Below are 19408 nucleotides of genomic sequence, written 5' to 3'. Positions count from 1 at the left end.
ACACAGTGGAGTTTTACGAGCCTTCTCCTTGGTAGGTTTCAAGGACAGCTTTTGTCTTCTTGCCGGGCACTCAATGTAACACAACGTTTTTGTTGTTTGTTTTTCAGTTCAAAAAAGAGTTCGTAAAACATTTAAAAAAGAGGTCCATAAAATAGTTTAAAAAAAGTTCATAAAATAGTTTAAAAAAGAGGTGATTGATTGATTGATTGATTGCGACTTTTATTAGTAGGTTGCACAGTGAAGTACATATTCCGTACAATTGACCACTAAATGGTAACACCCGAATAAGTTTTTCAACTTGTTTAAGTCGGGGTCCACTTAAATTGATTCATGATACAGATATATACTATCATATATACTATCATCATAATACAGTCATCACACAAGATAATCACATTGAATTATTTACATTATTTACAATCAGGAGTGTGGAGGGGGGGTGGGGTGGGGGGGGGGGGGTATGGACATCAAGTAGTGGACATAGAGAGAGAGAGAGAGAGAGAGAGAGAGAGATCAGAAGGCATAAGAAAAAGAATCTGCATTTGATTGTTTACATTTGATTATTAGCAATCCGGGGAGGGTGTTAGTTTAGGGTTGTAGCTGCCTGGAGGTGAACTTTTATAGCGGTTTTGAAGGAGGATAGAGATGCCCTTTCTTTTATACCTGTTGGGAGCGCATTCCACATTGATGTGGCATAGAAAGAGAATGAGTTAAGACCTTTGTTAGTTCGGAATCTGGGTTTAACGTGGTTAGTGGAGCACCCCCTGGTGTTGTGGTTATGGCGGTCATTTACGTTAAGGAAGTAGTTTGACATGTACTTCGGTATCAGGGAGGTGTAGCGGATTTTATAGACTAGGCTCAGTGCAAGTTGTTTTACTCTGTCCTCCACCTTGAGCCAGCCCACTTTAGAGAAGTGGGTAGGAGGTTCAAAAAGAGGTCGTCTGGAAATTGGGCAGATCCTGCCTTCTCTCCGCTTTGAAGTCCTTGGGTTAGAACAATATCTTTAGAAAACCCGTCATGTTGCTTTCCCCCCTACACAGTGGAGTTTTACGAGCCTTCTCCTTGGTAGGTTTCAAGGACAGCTTTTGTCTTCTTGCCGGGCACTCAATGTAACACAAAGTTTTTGTCGTTTGTTTTTCAGTTAAAAAAAAGAGTTCGTAAAACAGTTAAAAAAGAGGTCCATAAAATAGTTCAAAAAAAGTTCATAACATAGTTCAAAAAAGAGGTTCAAAAAGAGGTCGTCTGGAAATTGGGCAGATCCTGCCTTCTCTCCGCTTTGAAGTCCTTGGGTTAGAACAATATCTTTAGAAAACCCTTCATGTTGCTTTCCCCCCTACACAGTGGAGTTTTACGAGCCTTCTTCTTGGTAGGTTTCAAAGACAGCTTTCGTCTTCTTGCCGGGCACTCAATGTAACACAACGTTTTTGTCGTTTGTTTTTCAGTTCAAAAAAGAGTTCGTAAAACAGTTAAAAAAGAGGTCCATAAAATAGTTCAAAAAAAGTTCATAAAATAGTTCAAAAAAGAGGTTCAAAAAGAGGTCGTCTGGAAATTGGGCAGATCCTGCCTTCTCTCCGCTTTGAAGTCCTTGGGTTAGAACAATATCTTTAGAAAACCCTTCATGTTGCTTTCCCCCCTACACAGTGGAGTTTTACGAGCCTTTTTCTTGGTAGGTTTCAAAGACAGCTTTCGTCTTCTTGCCGGGCACTCAATGTAACACAACGTTTTTGTCGTTTGTTTTTCAGTTCAAAAAAGAGTTCGTAAAACAGTTAAAAAAGAGGTCCATAAAATAGTTCAAAAAAAGTTCATAAAATAGTTTAAAAAAGAGGTTAAAAAAGAGGTCGTCTGGAAATTGGGCAGATCCTGCCTTCTCTCCGCTTTGAAGTCCTTGGGTTCGAACAATATCTTTAGAAAACCCGTCATGTTGCTTTCCCCCCTACACAGTCGAGTTTTACGAGCCTTCTCCTTGGTAGGTTTCAAGGACAGCTTTTGTCTTCTTGCCGGGCACTCAATGTAACACAACGTTTTTGTCGTTTGTTTTTCAGTTCAAAAAAGAGTTTGTAAAACAGTTAAAAAAGAGGTCCATAAAATAGTTCAAAAAAAGTTCATAAAATAGTTTAAAAAAGAGGTTAAAAAAGAGGTTGTCTGGAAATTGGGCAGATCCTGCCTTCTCTCCACTTTGAAGTCCTTGGGTTAGAACAATATCTTTAGAAAACCCTTCATGTTGCTTTCCCCCCTACACAGTGGAGTTTTACGAGCCTTTTTCTTGGTAGGTTTCAAAGACAGCTTTCGTCTTCTTGCCGGGCACTCAATGTAACACAACGTTTTTGTCGTTTGTTTTTCAGTTCAAAAAAGAGTTCGTAAAACAGTTAAAAAAGAGGTCCATAAAATAGTTCAAAAAAAGTTCATAAAATAGTTCAAAAAAGAGGTTCAAAAAGAGGTCGTCTGGAAATTGGGCAGATCCTGCCTTCTCTCCGCTTTGAAGTCCTTGGGTTAGAACAATATCTTTAGAAAACCCTTCATGTTGCTTTCCCCCCTACACAGTGGAGTTTTACGAGCCTTTTTCTTGGTAGGTTTCAAAGACAGCTTTCGTCTTCTTGCCGGGCACTCAATGTAACACAACGTTTTTGTCGTTTGTTTTTCAGTTCAAAAAAGAGTTCGTAAAACAGTTAAAAAAGAGGTCCATAAAATAGTTCAAAAAAAGTTCATAAAATAGTTTAAAAAAGAGGTTAAAAAAGAGGTCGTCTGGAAATTGGGCAGATCCTGCCTTCTCTCCGCTTTGAAGTCCTTGGGTTCGAACAATATCTTTAGAAAACCCGTCATGTTGCTTTCCCCCCTACACAGTCGAGTTTTACGAGCCTTCTCCTTGGTAGGTTTCAAGGACAGCTTTTGTCTTCTTGCCGGGCACTCAATGTAACACAACGTTTTTGTCGTTTGTTTTTCAGTTCAAAAAAGAGTTTGTAAAACAGTTAAAAAAGAGGTCCATAAAATAGTTCAAAAAAAGTTCATGAAATAGTTTAAAAAAGAGGTTAAAAAAGAGGTTGTCTGGAAATTGGGCAGATCCTGCCTTCTCTCCACTTTGAAGTCCTTGGGTTAGAACAATATCTTTAGAAAACCCTTCATGTTGCTTTCCCCCCTACACAGTGGAGTTTTACGAGCCTTCTCCTTGGTAGGTTTCAAGGACAGCTTTTGTCTTCTTGCCGGGCACTCAATGTAACACAAAGTTTTTGTCGTTTGTTTTTCAGTTCAAAAAAAGAGTTCGTAAAACAGTTAAAAAAGAGGTCCATAAAATAGTTCAAAAAAAGTTCATAAAATAGTTCAAAAAAGAGGTTCAAAAAGAGGTCGTCTGGAAATTGGGCAGATCCTGCCTTCTCTCCGCTTTGAAGTCCTTGGGTTAGAACAATATCTTTAGAAAACCCTTCATGTTGCTTTCCCCCCTACACAGTGGAGTTTTACGAGCCTTCTCCTTGGTAGGTTTCAAGGACAGCTTTTGTCTTCTTGCCGGGCACTCAATGTAACACAAAGTTTTTGTCGTTTGTTTTTCAGTTCAAAAAAGAGTTCGTAAAACAGTTAAAAAAGAGGTCCATAAAATAGTTCAAAAAAAGTTCATAAAATAGTTCAAAAAAGAGGTTCAAAAAGAGGTCGTCTGGAAATTGGGCAGATCCTGCCTTCTCTCCGCTTTGAAGTCCTTGGGTTAGAACAATATCTTTAGAAAACCCTTCATGTTGCTTTCCCCCCTACACAGTGGAGTTTTACGAGCCTTTTTCCTGGTAGGTTTCAAAGACAGCTTTCGTCTTCTTGCCGGGCACTCAATGTAACACAACGTTTTTGTCGTTTGTTTTTCAGTTCAAAAAAGAGTTCGTAAAACAGTTAAAAAAGAGGTCCATAAAATATTTCAAAAAAAGTTCATAAAATAGTTCAAAAAAGAGGTTCAAAAAGAGGTCGTCTGGAAATTGGGCAGATCCTGCCTTCTCTCCGCTTTGAAGTCCTTGGGTTAGAACAATATCTTTAGAAAACCCTTCATGTTGCTTTCCCCCCTACACAGTGGAGTTTTACGAGCCTTCTTCTTGGTAGGTTTCAAAGACAGCTTTCGTCTTCTTGCCGGGCACTCAATGTAACACAACGTTTTTGTCGTTTGTTTTTCAGTTCAAAAAAGAGTTCGTAAAACATTTAAAAAAGAGGTCCATAAAATAGTTTAAAAAAAGTTCATAAAATAGTTTAAAAAAGAGGTTCAAAAAGAGGTCGTCTGGAAATTGGGCAGATCCTGCCTTCTCTCCGCTTTGAAGTCCTTGGGTTCGAACAATATCTTTAGAAAACCCGTCATGTTGCTTTCCCCCCTACACAGTCGAGTTTTACGAGCCTTCTTCTTGGTAGGTTTCAAGGACAGCTTTTGTCTTCTTGCCGGGCACTCAATGTAACACAACGTTTTTGTCGTTTGTTTTTCAGTTCAAAAAAGAGTTTGTAAAACAGTTAAAAAAGAGGTCCATAAAATAGTTCAAAAAAAGTTCATAAAATAGTTTAAAAAAGAGGTTAAAAAAGAGGTTGTCTGGAAATTGGGCAGATCCTGCCTTCTCTCCACTTTGAAGTCCTTGGGTTAGAACAATATCTTTAGAAAACCCTTCATGTTGCTTTCCCCCCTACACAGTGGAGTTTTACGAGCCTTCTTCTTGGTAGGTTTCAAGGACAGCTTTTGTCTTCTTGCCGGGCACTCAATGTAACACAACGTTTTTGTCGATTGTTTTTCAGTTCAAAAAAGAGTTCGTAAAACACTTAAAAAAGAGGTCCATAAAATAGTTCAAAAAAAGTTCATAAAATAGTTCAAAAAAGAGGTTAAAAAAGAGGTCGTCTGGAAATTGGGCAGATCCTGCCTTCTCTCCGCTTTGAAGTCCTTGGGTTGGAACAATATCTTTAGAAAACCCTTCATGTTGCTTTCCCCCCTACACAGTGGAGTTTTACGAGCCTTCTTCTTGGTAGGTTTCAAAGACAGCTTTCGTCTTCTTGCCGGGCACTCAATGTAACACAACGTTTTTGTCGTTTGTTTTTCAGTTCAAAAAAGAGTTCGTAAAACAGTTAAAAAAGAGGTCCATAAAATAGTTCAAAAAAAGTTCATAAAATAGTTCAAAAAAGAGGTTCAAAAAGAGGTCGTCTGGAAATTGGGCAGATCCTGCCTTCTCTCCGCTTTGAAGTCCTTGGGTTAGAACAATATCTTTAGAAAACCCTTCATGTTGCTTTCCCCCCTACACAGTGGAGTTTTACGAGCCTTCTCCTTGGTAGGTTTCAAGGACAGCTTTTGTCTTCTTGCCGGGCACTCAATGTAACACAACGTTTTTGTTGTTTGTTTTTCTGTTCAAAAAAGAGTTCGTAAAACATTTAAAAAAGAGGTCCATAAAATAGTTTAAAAAAAGTTCATAAAATAGTTTAAAAAAGAGGTTCAAAAAGAGGTCGTCTGGAAATTGGGCAGATCCTGCCTTCTCTCCGCTTTGAAGTCCTTGGGTTCGAACAATATCTTTAGAAAACCCGTCATGTTGCTTTCCCCCCTACACAGTCGAGTTTTACGAGCCTTCTCCTTGGTAGGTTTCAAGGACAGCTTTTGTCTTCTTGCCGGGCACTCAATGTAACACAACGTTTTTGTCGTTTGTTTTTCAGTTCAAAAAAGAGTTTGTAAAACAGTTAAAAAAGAGGTCCATAAAATAGTTCAAAAAAAGTTCATAAAATAGTTAAAAAAAGAGGTTAAAAAAGAGGTTGTCTGGAAATTGGGCAGATCCTGCCTTCTCTCCACTTTGAAGTCCTTGGGTTAGAACAATATCTTTAGAAAACCCTTCATGTTGCTTTCCCCCCTACACAGTGGAGTTTTACGAGCCTTCTTCTTGGTAGGTTTCAAAGACAGCTTTTGTCTTCTTGCCGGGCACTCAATGTAAGACAACGTTTTTGTCGATTGTTTTTCAGTTCAAAAAAGAGTTCGTAAAACAGTTAAAAAAGAGGTCCATAAAATAGTTCAAAAAAAGTTCATAAAATAGTTCAAAAAAGAGGTTAAAAAAGAGGTCGTCTGGAAATTGGGCAGATCCTGCCTTCTCTCCGCTTTGAAGTCCTTGGGTTGGAACAATATCTTTAGAAAACCCTTCATGTTGCTTTCCCCCCTACACAGTGGAGTTTTACGAGCCTTCTTCTTGGTAGGTTTCAAGGACAGCTTTTGTCTTCTTGCCGGGCACTCAATGTAACACAACGTTTTTGTCGTTTGTTTTTCAGTTCAAAAAAGAGTTCGTAAAACAGTTAAAAAAGAGGTCCATAAAATAGTTCAAAAAAAGTTCATAAAATAGTTCAAAAAGAGGTTCAAAAAGAGGTCGTCTGGAAATTGGGCAGATCCTGCCTTCTCTCCGCTTTTAAGTCCTTGGGTTAGAACAATATCTTTAGAAAACCCTTCATGTTGCTTTCCCCCCTACACAGTGGAGTTTTACGAGCCTTCTCCTTGGTAGGTTTCAAGGACAGCTTTTGTCTTCTTGCCGGGCACTCAATGTAACAAAACGTTTTTGTTGTTTGTTTTTCAGTTCAAAAAAGAGTTCGTAAAACATTTAAAAAAGAGGTCCATAAAATAGTTAAAAAAAAGTTCATAAAATAGTTTAAAAAAGAGGTTCAAAAAGAGGTCGTCTGGAAATTGGGCAGATCCTGCCTTCTCTCCGCTTTGAAGTCCTTGGGTTCGAACAATATCTTTAGAAAACCCGTCATGTTGCTTTCCCCCCTACACAGTCGAGTTTTACGAGCCTTCTCCTTGGTAGGTTTCAAGGACAGCTTTTGTCTTCTTGCCGGGCACTCAATGTAACACAACGTTTTTGTCGTTTGTTTTTCAGTTCAAAAAAGAGTTTGTAAAACAGTTAAAAAAGAGGTCCATAAAATAGTTCAAAAAAAGTTCATAAAATAGTTAAAAAAAGAGGTTAAAAAAGAGGTTGTCTGGAAATTGGGCAGATCCTGCCTTCTCTCCACTTTGAAGTCCTTGGGTTAGAACAATATCTTTAGAAAACCCTTCATGTTGCTTTCCCCCCTACACAGTGGAGTTTTACGAGCCTTCTTCTTGGTAGGTTTCAAGGACAGCTTTTGTCTTTTTGCCGGGCACTCAATGTAACACAACGTTTTTGTCGATTGTTTTTCAGTTCAAAAAAGAGTTCGTAAAACAGTTAAAAAAGAGGTCCATAAAATAGTTCAAAAAAAGTTCATAAAATACTTAAAAAAAGAGGTTAAAAAAGAGGTCGTCTGGAAATTGGGCAGATCCTGCCTTCTCTCCGCTTTGAAGTCCTTGGGTTGGAACAATATCTTTAGAAAACCCTTCATGTTGCTTTCCCCCCTACACAGTGGAGTTTTACGAGCCTTCTCCTTGGTAGGTTTCAAGGACAGCTTTTGTCTTCTTGCCGGGCACTCAATGTAACACAACGTTTTTGTCGTTTGTTTTTCAGTTCAAAAAAGAGTTCGTAAAACAGTTAAAAAAGAGGTCCATAAAATAGTTCAAAAAAAGTTCATAAAATAGTTCAAAAAAGAGGTTCAAAAAGAGGTCGTCTGGAAATTGGGCAGATCCTGCCTTCTCTCCGCTTTGAAGTCCTTGGGTTAGAACAATATCTTTAGAAAACCCTTCATGTTGCTTTCCCCCCTACACAGTGGAGTTTTATGAGCCTTCTCCTTGGTAGGTTTCAAGGACAGCTTTCGTCTTCTTGCCGGGCACTCAATGTAACACAACGTTTTTGTTGTTTGTTTTTCTGTTCAAAAAAGAGTTCGTAAAACATTTAAAAAAGAGGTCCATAAAATAGTTTAAAAAAAGTTCATAAAATAGTTTAAAAAAGAGGTTCAAAAAGAGGTCGTCTGGAAATTGGGCAGATCCTGCCTTCTCTCCGCTTTGAAGTCCTTGGGTTCGAACAATATCTTTAGAAAACCCGTCATGTTGCTTTCCCCCCTACACAGTCGAGTTTTACGAGCCTTCTCCTTGGTAGGTTTCAAGGACAGCTTTTGTCTTCTTGCCGGGCACTCAATGTAACACAACGTTTTTGTCGTTTGTTTTTCAGTTCAAAAAAGAGTTTGTAAAACAGTTAAAAAAGAGGTCCATAAAATAGTTCCAAAAAAGTTCATAAAATAGTTTAAAAAAGAGGTTAAAAAAGAGGTTGTCTGGAAATTGGGCAGATCCTGCCTTCTCTCCACTTTGAAGTCCTTGGGTTAGAACAATATCTTTAGAAAACCCTTCATGTTGCTTTCCCCCCTACACAGTGGAGTTTTACGAGCCTTCTTCCTGGTAGGTTTCAACAGCTTTTGTCTTCTTTCCGGGCACTCAATGTAACACAAAGTTTTTGTGATAACTTGGATACAATTATTCTAACGCATCCACTCCTTTTTTGTCTCATTTTGTCCGCCAAACGTTTTATACTGTGCGTGAATGCACAAAAGTGCGCTTTGTTGATGTTAATGACTTGTTGGAGTGCTAATCAGGCATATTTGGTCAGTGCATGACTGCAAGCTAATCGATGCTAACATACTATTTAGGCTAGCTGTATGTACATATTGTATCATTATGCCTCATTTGTAGCTATATCTGAGTTCATTAAATATATTTTACTTGTATCCTCTTTGTATATAATTTAGTTTTGCATGTCTCACGACACATTATCTGTATGTAATATTGGCTGCATTTCTGATAGTTGTTTGTGGGCCATATTGTTCCAGACCACAGCAAACATTACCTAGCTTGCCAAAGATTGTAATAAATCTATTAAAGAAGACAGCCTGCCGTTTCCTTTAACTTGGACACACACCTCTATACCTTTGGCCATTAAAAGACAGTCATTTCCAGGAGTTATTTTAGTTTCTAGTGTTGTAAAAATGTGTAGAATAAATATTAAATTTCAACATTTCTGTCGACGAAAGAGTCATTTTGATAGTAGGCAATAACAGCTAATTTAGACACTTACATGCATTGCCTTCATTATAACACTTATATACGGCTTTTCATTGTTTGCGGCTCCAGACAGATTAGTTTTTTTGTATTTTTGGTCCAATATGGCTCTTTCAATGTTTTGGGTTGCCCACTGTGGAGGGGGGCGTGGCCTGCGGGCCTGCAGTGAAGCGGGGTGTGCCAGGACCGGCTTCGAAATCAGCGACAGGTGCGTAGACGGCCCACCTGGGCCTGGTTATCTAATCACCTGTCGCTCTGTTAAAAAGGCAACAGCCGGGAGGAGAGAGGGGTTGGAGTAAGAGCGACACAAAAACGACACAAAAAAAATTGCTGGAAAGCAAGAGACAGACTTTATTGAAAAATAAAACCGTATTGTGAGCCTGAACCGGGCTGCCATGTCAGTGCTTGGTGGTCCGAAGAACCCCCTGGAGGGCAACTTCCACACCCACCCCTGACGCAAGGAGGTCGACCCTTTTAGAGATGGCTTCGAACTTTAGATGGCTCGGTTGGCTCTCCCACCACTGGAATTGTTACATTTCAATTCTAGTCACCTCCCATCATTTTAGGCAGCTTTAGAACAAAGGGATCTGGTTGGACTCTACCCTCCTGAAGGGAGGTTCCCCATAAAGGGTTTTATTTAACCTTTGTGTTTCTTTTAGAAATGACATTATTTCCGTCCTGTATGATTGAAGACATCTTGATTTCTGCTCTTTGAATTCGACCGTATATTGATTCACCAAACCTTTTCTCTTGTGAAACTATTTTAGGGCTTTTTCCATTTGTTGTTTCGGGGCGTTACTCCCTCCAGTCTCGTCTTCGGAATGTAAAATTCATGCTCGACGGGGTTTAAATTGCCGGTCTGAAACCTTTCACTTCTTACCCTTGATTAAAGGCCTACTGAATTTTTTATTTATTATTTAAACGGGGATAGCAGATCCATTCTATGTGTCATACTTGATCATTTTGCGATATTATCATATTTTTGCTGAAAGGATTTAGTATAGAACATCGACAATAAAGTTCGCAACTTTTGGTCGCTGATAAAAAAAAGCCTTGCCTATACCGGAAGTAGCGTGACGTCACCGGAGGTAGGATTCCTCACAATTCCCCATTGTTTACAATGGAGCGAGAGAGATTCGGACCGAGAAAGCGACGATTACCCCATTAATTTGAGCGAGGATGAAAGATTCGTGGATGAGGAATGTTAGAGTGAAGAACTAGAGAGGCAGTGCAGGGTGTATCTTTTTTTGCTCTGACCGTAACTTAGGTACAAGCTGGCTCATTGGATTCCACACTTTCTCCTTTTTCTATTGTGGATCACGGATTTGTATTTTAAACCACCTCGGATACTATATCCTCTTGAAAATGAGAGTCGAGAACGCGAAATGGACATTCACAGTGACTTTTATCTCCACGACAATACATCGGCGAATCTCTTTAGCTACAGAGCTAACGTGATAGCATCTGGCTCCAATGCAGATAGAAACAAAATAAATAAATCCCTGACTGGAAGGATAGACAGAAGATCAACAATACTATTAAACCATGGACATGTAACTACACGGTTAATAATTCTCAGCCTGGCAAAGCTTAACAATGCTGTTGCTAACGACGCTGAAGCTAACTTAGCAACCGGACCTCACAGAGCTATGATAAAAACATTAGCGCTCCACCTACGCCAGCCAGCCCTCATCTGCTCATCAACACCCGTGCTCACCTGCGTTCCAGCGATCGACGGCGCGACGAAGGACGTCACCCGATCATCCGTGCGGTTGGCGGCTAGCATCGGCTAGCGCGTCTGCTATCCAAGTAAGTACTCCTTGTTGTGTTGCTGCAGCCAGCCGCTAATACACCGATCCCACCTACAACTTTCTTCTTTGCAATCTCCATTGTTTATTAAACAAATTGCAAAAGATTCACCAACACAGATGTCCAGAATACTGTGGAATTGTTCAATGAACACAGAGCAGTTTGTATGGTGACACATTGGGTACGAATACTTCCTTTGCCATCGTGACGTCGCGTGCATATGTCATCATACATAGACGTTTTCAACCGGAAGTTTAGCGGGAAATTTAAAATGTCACTTTATAAGTTAACCCGGCCGTATTGGCATGTGTTGCAATGTTAAGATTTCATCATTGATATATAAACTATCAGACTGCGTGGTCGGTAGTAGTGGCTTTCAGTAGGCCTTTAACTCCTTTGTTGTTTTGCTGGTGCGCTTTGGGGGTCAGTATCTACAGATAAAATGAAGGAATTGGCTTCCCTGCACGGGTGTAGCATTTTAATCCGTTGTTTTGCTGGTGCGCTTTGGGGGTCAGTATCTACAGATAAAATGAAGGAATTGGCTTCCCTGCACGGGTGTAGCATTTTAATCCGTGGGGTTAATGAAAAAAAAACAATGAAAAGCATTAAAGCAATGCCAAAAATGAGATATACAAACATGACAGATATGACATATAACAACTCCAAATTAAACACAAAATACTACGTAGCGTGACAGTGGTTTTCATGTATTCATTTGCTTTCTTTCATGTGGATACGAGTGAGCTGGAGCCTATCCTAGCCAATTGTAGGGCAGGGGCCGTCCGCCACACACTTTGCCATTGGTGTTGTTTTTTTAATACCGTATTTTTCGGACCATAAGGCGCAATTAAAATCCTTTAATTTTCTCAAAACTTGACAATGCGCCTTATAAATTGGTGGGCCTAATGTACGGAATAATTTTGGTTGTGCTTACCGACCTCGAAGCTATTTTATTTGGTAAATGGTGAAATGATAAGTGTGAGCAGTAGATGGCAGTCACACATAAGAGATACGTGTAGACTGCAATATGATGGCAGTCTACGCATAAGCGATACGTGTAGACTGCAATACGATGGCAGTCACACATAAGAGATATGTGTAGACTTCAATGTGATGGCAGTCTACACATAAGCGATACGTGTAGACTGCAATATGACTCAAGTAAACAACACCAAACTGTTAAATGTTCCGTTGAAAATATAGAACATTACGCACGGCGCTCAAAAACCTATCAAAATGTTTTAATACGACTTTGGTAAGCTATGAAGCCGCACCGCTTGATGGATTGTCGGCGCATTAAGCATCTGAGTATTATTATGGTGGGTGTGTATAAGGTAAGATATATTATCTGGTGTCTTGTTTCGCAATATTATGAAAAAGCAACTTTTCGTACTTTCTGGAAGGTAAGAAAAGTTGCTTTTGCATAATAATGCGAAACAAAACGGCAGATATGTCTTACCTTATACACACACACACCATAATAATACTCCTATGTTGAAGCACATCAAACGGTGTGGCTTCATAGCTTACCAAAGTCGTACTAAAACATTGTAATAGATTTTAGAGCGCCGTGTGTAATGTTCTATATTTTCAATGGAACATATAAAATGTTGGTGTTGTTTACTTGAGTCATATAGCCATCATAGTGCAGTCTACGCATATCTCTTATGTTTGACTGCCTACTGATCTACTGGTCACACTTATCATTACACCATGTACCAAATACAATTGCTTCGAGTTCGGTAAGCAAAACCAGAGTTATTCCGTACATTAGGCGCACCGGTTAATAAGGTGCACTGTCGAGTTCTGAGGGGGAAAAAAATGATTTTAAGTGCGCCTTATAGTCCGAAAAACACGGTAACCAGCCGTGACTCAGTCCAGTTGCGATCGACTGAATGCCCTCAGATGACTGTCAGAATAATTGTATCTAAGTTATCACAAAATTTTGTGTTGCCATGGTTTCCCGGCGAGAGGAGAGGACAAAAGCTGTCTTTGATCCTACCAAGCAAAAGGCTTGTAAAACTCCACTGTATACGATGGGAGGAGACAGGAGGAGTTCAGTTTCTTGGATCTATTGTGATCCACAGGAAGATCTTATCTTGAACCGAGATCTACAAAGCAGAGAGAAAGCAGGACCTGGCATCCAGGCATCTTTTCTTTGAACTGTTTTATGACCAAGGGCGACGGCTGTTTACGACCCCTTCTCCCCTTAGAAACAGCTGTCGCCATGTAATCAGGGAAAGTCCAAATAAAAGAGGAGGCGTGCAATCCTTTTGTCAGAGCGTGGTGGAAGACTGTACGGAGCTGCAGCCCAGACGTTTCTCCTCATTGAGCTAAATTGAATCCTGTCTCGGTTCAATTCCTTGCTTCTTGTCTGTTTAATAGATGTCATCGGGGTTTGAACCTGACAATGACAATGACCTGGATGAATGAGAACATCCATAGATGTGTGGATTTTACTTTTTAAAACGTTTAATATCGTAGCAAAATGGTTACTAAATAATTTTTGTGATTTCTGGTCGTTTTTGAGGTCACCGTGGTGACTTCTGTGTGAGAGTGTGTGTGTGTTGTCAGAGCAGCGCATGCAGGACAGTTCGGCTTGTTTTGGCTTGTTTAAATAAGACACAGTAGATCCTCCTTGTTATGTTTGTTTGATATACAGGACTGTATCGCACTTTATTTCGTGTTTAAAGTGTACAATACAGTATGGACTTTTGCAAGGCTGGAAACCATTAATCGTATCTACATTGTTTTTCTTTGCTAATGTAATAACGGATTGTATTGCTAACTGGTCCGTTGCCAAACACAATAGGCACTGATCCAATTAAAAGTAGTTTGAAGGAAAATCATTCTGTATTTTGCCGGAGGATGTTGACGCCATTATCTTAAAGTAGAAGGCTAAACTGGCTACACAACAAATCGAACAAAATTGCTAACGTATCATTCGCACATTTTTGAACTACTGTTATTACTTACTGTTTAATTTTCTCCTCAATTGCCATGAATTTGCTACACTATACTAACCATGTTCCAGACCTACTCAGTGGCCTTGTGGTTGGAGTGTCCGCCCTGAGATCGGTAGGTTGTGAGTTCAAACCCCGGCCGAGTCGTACTAAACACTATAAAAATGGGACCCATTTCCTCCCTGCTTGGCACTCATCATCAAGGGTTGGAATTGGGGGTTAAATCACCAAAAATGATCATCGGGCGTGGCCACCGCTGCTACCCACTGCTCCCCTCACCTCCCAGGGGGTGAACAAGTGGATGGGTCAAATGCAGAGGACACATTTCACCACACCTAGTGTGTGTGTGACAATCATTGGTACTTAACTTTAACTTGAGATTAGGTTCGTAAATCGAGGTTCCACTGTACATTCCAAATGTCGGTGACCTTATCTCAAGGTCAAAATAGCGCAAAATGATGATGTCGTGCGGCGCTAAAGTTCCTGCCAGAAATCAATAGCAGAGCGGCGAGGCTTGTCACAGAAGACGCATCATGTTAGTCTCACTTTAAATTCAGCCGTCGGTGTGTATGCAAATCTAACGTATGAGCGTACCGCGCGTCCGCTGATGGGTAAGGCGTGCGCCAGGTTCCCGTGGGCATGATTTAGAAACAGGACAGGAAGACGGCGTTTTCCTGGAACACTGGTGAAGGTCACAGTCTATGACAGCTCCTCATCCAGCTGACGGAGGAGCCCTTGGCGGGCTTGTCCAAAACTCTTTACTGCCAGCCTGCTTCACTGCTCCTCTGTCACCTGACTCAATCCTCCCGCTCACCATAATTACCACTTTTTTGGGGGGGTTTTTTCCTGCATTTTGTGCATGCTGAGAAACCGTGTTGGTAAAAAAAAAATTGTAGTAAGATGTTTTTTTTCCACCGAATTGTGTTGTTTGATAAAATAACAGCTAATCTTTAATAAGGTTTAGACAAAAGTGCATTGAAAGAGAAGAAATACACCAACTGGTGGAAGATCTATAACTATACATGACATAAATAATAAAAACAAAAATGGTAATGGTGGATTTCGCAGGCTTTTTTTGGGTGATTTTTGCTGTGCAAAATGCCTGAATTTGCAGCAGCTTTTTCGAAAAACTGCGAAGTTTTGAGGCAAATTTTGCGGGGTTTTTTAGAATTTCTTGTGATCCTTATAGGCTTAACCTCAAAAAGCACAGGTTTCGACAAAAATGTGAAAAAAACATTATTTGAAATGAAAATGTTCTTAATGGTCCTACTCAGGAAAAAAAATAAAGGTTGAATAAACATAATTGCATGTAAACGAGGATGTAAATGCTTAAGTAGTAGATTACCCAGAAGGCTTAGCGCCACGGACAGGGAACAAAAGTATGTTTGAGCCACTCGAGGACAGTAATTTCAGCAATAAAGAGTTGATATGTTGCTACACGTTGTTCCCCCAAAATAAATAAATATATATATATATATATATATATATATATATATATATATATATATATATATATATATATATATATATATATATATATATATATATATTCCTTGTGCACTAATTGACTGAAAGAGCGTGCATTTGCCGCTGATGATGTCAGGTGATCGATGACTAGCCTGAGCCGCTAGGAGACACCGAGAGTAACAAGCGGTAGAAAATGGATTAGAAAGGACAGATTTTTTTAAATAATAATACAAAAATTAATACAAATTAAATAAATAAAAATATATATTTATTTTAATTTGGGACTTCACGCGGGCCAGATTTTGGCCGTAGTTTGGGGACCACTGGATTAGACCGTTTAGGCGACGCTCAGAGAAAAATTCCATTGGCAAAAATGACGCCGGTTGGCCAAAATGTGAGGGGACGTTGAGGTCTTTGGTCAAAGATGCAAGGCTACGCATATTTTACGTGAATTGGCACGATCGCGACATTGCAAAATCCTAGAGGGACTGATTATTTGGTGTGGAATTTTCCCTTTTGGGGGGGGGTTTCTCCTGATGCCGACAGATCTTCTTGAGCCCGGTGTACAGGGTTGAGCAAGTTTTTATTTCACAATACATTTTTGGACTTTTCAGTCCGGCTGTCTCTGTTCGTGTGTCTTTCTCTGGCTCCAACTCTAACAACGTGTCTCGTTCCGGCTGCTGCTAATAAGGGCGACAGGTGATTAGATAATCAGCCCCAGCTGGGCAATCTACTCACCTGCCGCTGGCTTCGAGGCCGGGCCATACGCACCCCATTCCTGCAGGAGGCGCGCCGACCACGCCCTCCTCCACATTTGGATATGTGGTATTCTGAGGTGTTAAAAAGAACAATGCATACCCAACCAAACTAAAAACCGTGTCACAAAACCATAATAAGTAGTTTGTATGGAGACAGTATTGCACGAATGAATAATACACTAATAAAACAGCAGTAGACGTCATAACTGACTACATTACAGCATGTGAGGTGTGGAAATTCTTATTACTTGAAATGCTAACATTGGTGCTTCTCGATTCCTTGTTCTGGACTCTAAAAGCCATTAAACCTGTGCACTGGCATTTATTCATTGCAAAGCAAACAGAGCAGAACAATGCGGGTTATATTCTGTTTAAAGGTGCATAAAAATTGAAGGGCTTCAGAGCAAACAACACGAGTGAAGAATAACATCCAATCTTGCCATGTGTTTGTTGACCGCCTCCCCTGTAAGACTTTCACGGTACATTACATGATGATCCGAATACTTTGCTCTTTCTTTGGCTACCAGAGTTAAACGAGATATACAGTTTTTAGAACATAACCCCTTTAAATATTAGGTCTTGTTATGTACAATCAATATATCATATTGTCTGGACTATAAGCCACTACTTTTCTTTCATACGCTTAAAACCCTGCGGCTTAGAAAACGGTGCGGCTAATTTTTTCTTCTTTGCATTCAACAAATAGTTTTCAACACCAAGAGAGACACGCAAAAGGTGTGTTTTATTTTGTGTGCTATGGCGCCATCTTTTGGACGAGTTTTCTCACTGCAGGTGCTGCCGTGAGGAATGTAAACCCTGCTTTGTGCCTTGAACCGGAAGTGTAGCTGTCCTTGGTGTTTCTGCTCGAAAGGATTCTATATATAGGTTTTACAATATAACCAAAACAATTGATATGTGTGATGTCTGTGGCAGTGTTTTCAAGCAGGATAAGCTATTGCATTAGCATTATTAAATATGCTAAAATGTTTACAATTGTCTGTGTTAGTATTATTAACTTAATATTCTATTTTTTTTTTTGTTTTGTTACATTTTCACCATGGAGTAATTGAGTCTGTTTATCTCAGGCCTGTCAAACTCAAGAGGGCCACTTTTAACAGTGAATAATATACATTATGAATATAAATGTGTATATATAAAACATGTATATGATTGTCGTTTTTTATGTACGCTGTACAAAACAAAATCTTTAGATTGTACTGTTAAAAACTGGCAGCTCAGTCGCCACCATTTTACTGTAATATTTGCAGGGTTTTTTTTGTTTTTTTTACAGCATATAAAATAAATAAATGAATGGAAATTAAATTAAATGGAATGGAAAAACGGTACCACAATTTTTTTTTACGGGAAAATTCATGCTCGTTTTTTATACTCTTTTTTTTATAGTGTATTATTACTCTATATTGAATAACGGTACAAAAGTGGATTTTACTGTAAAAAATGTTTGCATGAACTATTTGTTGGATTGAAATCATAAGTCAAGCAGATACTGAAGTATCTATCTTTATTTGAACAAAAAGATTGTTTTGAAATGTATGATGATATCATATTTAGTTGTATTATTAGAGATGATTAAAGTGTAAATATATGTAATTGCACACAGTAGATTGATTTTTGTAATAAATGTATTAAGAAAAGATAAGGTACTTTATTAACACGTATTATTTCCGCTAGAGATGTCCGATGTTTTTTGCCGATATCAGATATTCCGAATATTGTCCAACTCTTAATTACCGATTCCGATATCAACCGATACCGATATATACAGTCGTGGAATTAACACATTATTATGCCTAATTTTGTTGTGATGCCCCGCTGGATGCATTAAACAATGTAACAAGGTTTTCCAAAATAAATCAACTCAAATTATGGGAAAAAAAAATGCCAACATGGCACTGCCATATTTATTATTGAAGTCACAAAGTGCATTATTTTTTTTAACATGCCTCCAAACAGCTGCTTGGAATTTGGGACAAGCTCTCCCTGCGAGGGGAAGGGAGTAGCGGGGGGTGTATATTGTAGGGTCCCGGAAGAGTTAGTGCTGCAAGGGGTTCTGGGTATTTGTTCTGTTGTGTTTATGTTGTGTTACGGTGCGGATGTTCTCCCGAAATGTGTTTGTCATTCTTGTTTGGTGTGGGTTCACAGTGTGGCGCATATTTGTAACAGTGTTAAAGTTGGTTATACGGCCACCCTCAGTGTGACCTGTATGGCTGTTGACCAAGTAAAATAATAATAATAATAATATATTTTTATTTGTAAAAACACTTTACATTGAGTAAACAACCTCAAAGTGCTACAGTATATTAAAAAAAATTAAAATAAATAAATAATAACAAATACAAAAAAATAAAAACTAGAACAGCCAAATAACTAAAACTAGTATGCATATATCTAAAAAAAAAAAAAAAGGCTTTTTTAAAAAGAAGGGTTTTTAAGCCTTTTTTAAAAGCATCCACAGTCTGTGGTGCCCTCAGGTGGTCAGGGAGAGAGTAGCAGATAGCCCGGTCTCCCATTATTTGTAGCTTTGTCCTCGGAGGTTGGAGGAGGTTAGCCTGTCCGGAGCGGAGGTGTCGTGTGGAGGATTTGGGGGTGAGTAGTTCTTGCCTTGCATTCACTTGTGTGTGTGTGAAAAGCCGTAGATTTTATGTGACTGGGCCGACATGCAAAGGCAGTGCCTTTAAGGCACACCCCCAATATTGTTGTTTGGGTGGAAATAGGGAGAAATTCGGGAGAATGGTTGCCCCGGGAGATTTTCGGGAGGGGCACTGAAATTCGGGAGTCTCCCGGGAAAATGGGGAGGGTTGGCAAGTATGACTGGGAGACGCAACTGCTCTGCACTTCTCCCTACGTCCGTGTACCACTCCGTACAGCGGCGTTTTAAAAAGTCATACATTTTACTTTTTGAAACCGATAATTTCCGATATTACACTTTAAAGCATTTATCGGCCGATAATATCGGCGGTCCGATAATATCGGACATCTCTAATTTCCACACTTTCGGGTGCCGCGCAAATTGAGGCGGCGGGCCATATCTGGACCCCGGGGTTCTTGAGTTTCTGACACCTTTAGTTTAGCTGATTGGAGAGATAGTTTCCTCAGCGAGTGGGTCCATGACCATTGTCAGGTTCAAACACTGATGACATCTATTAAACAAGACAAGAGGCAAATAATCAAACAGAGACAGAATTCAATTTGGACTCAAATGAGGAGACACACCTGACCATACTTGCCAACCCTCCCGGATTTTCCGGGAGACTCCCGAATTCAGCGCCTCTCCCGAAAACCTCCCGGAAAAAATTTTCTCCCGAAAATCTCCCGGAATTCAGCCAGAGCTGGAGGCCACGCCCGCTCCAGCTCCATGCGGACCTGAGTAGGGACAGCGGCGACAGTCTGTTTTCACGTCCGCTTTCCCACAATATAAACAGCGTGCCTGCCCAATCACGTTATAACTGTAGAATGATCGAGGGCGA

Source organism: Entelurus aequoreus, linkage group LG13 (assembly GCF_033978785.1).
Source record: "Entelurus aequoreus isolate RoL-2023_Sb linkage group LG13, RoL_Eaeq_v1.1, whole genome shotgun sequence".
Taxonomy (NCBI): domain Eukaryota; kingdom Metazoa; phylum Chordata; class Actinopteri; order Syngnathiformes; family Syngnathidae; genus Entelurus; species Entelurus aequoreus.
The sequence above is the reverse complement of the archived record's forward strand: the minus strand, read 5'-3'. Positions refer to the sequence as shown.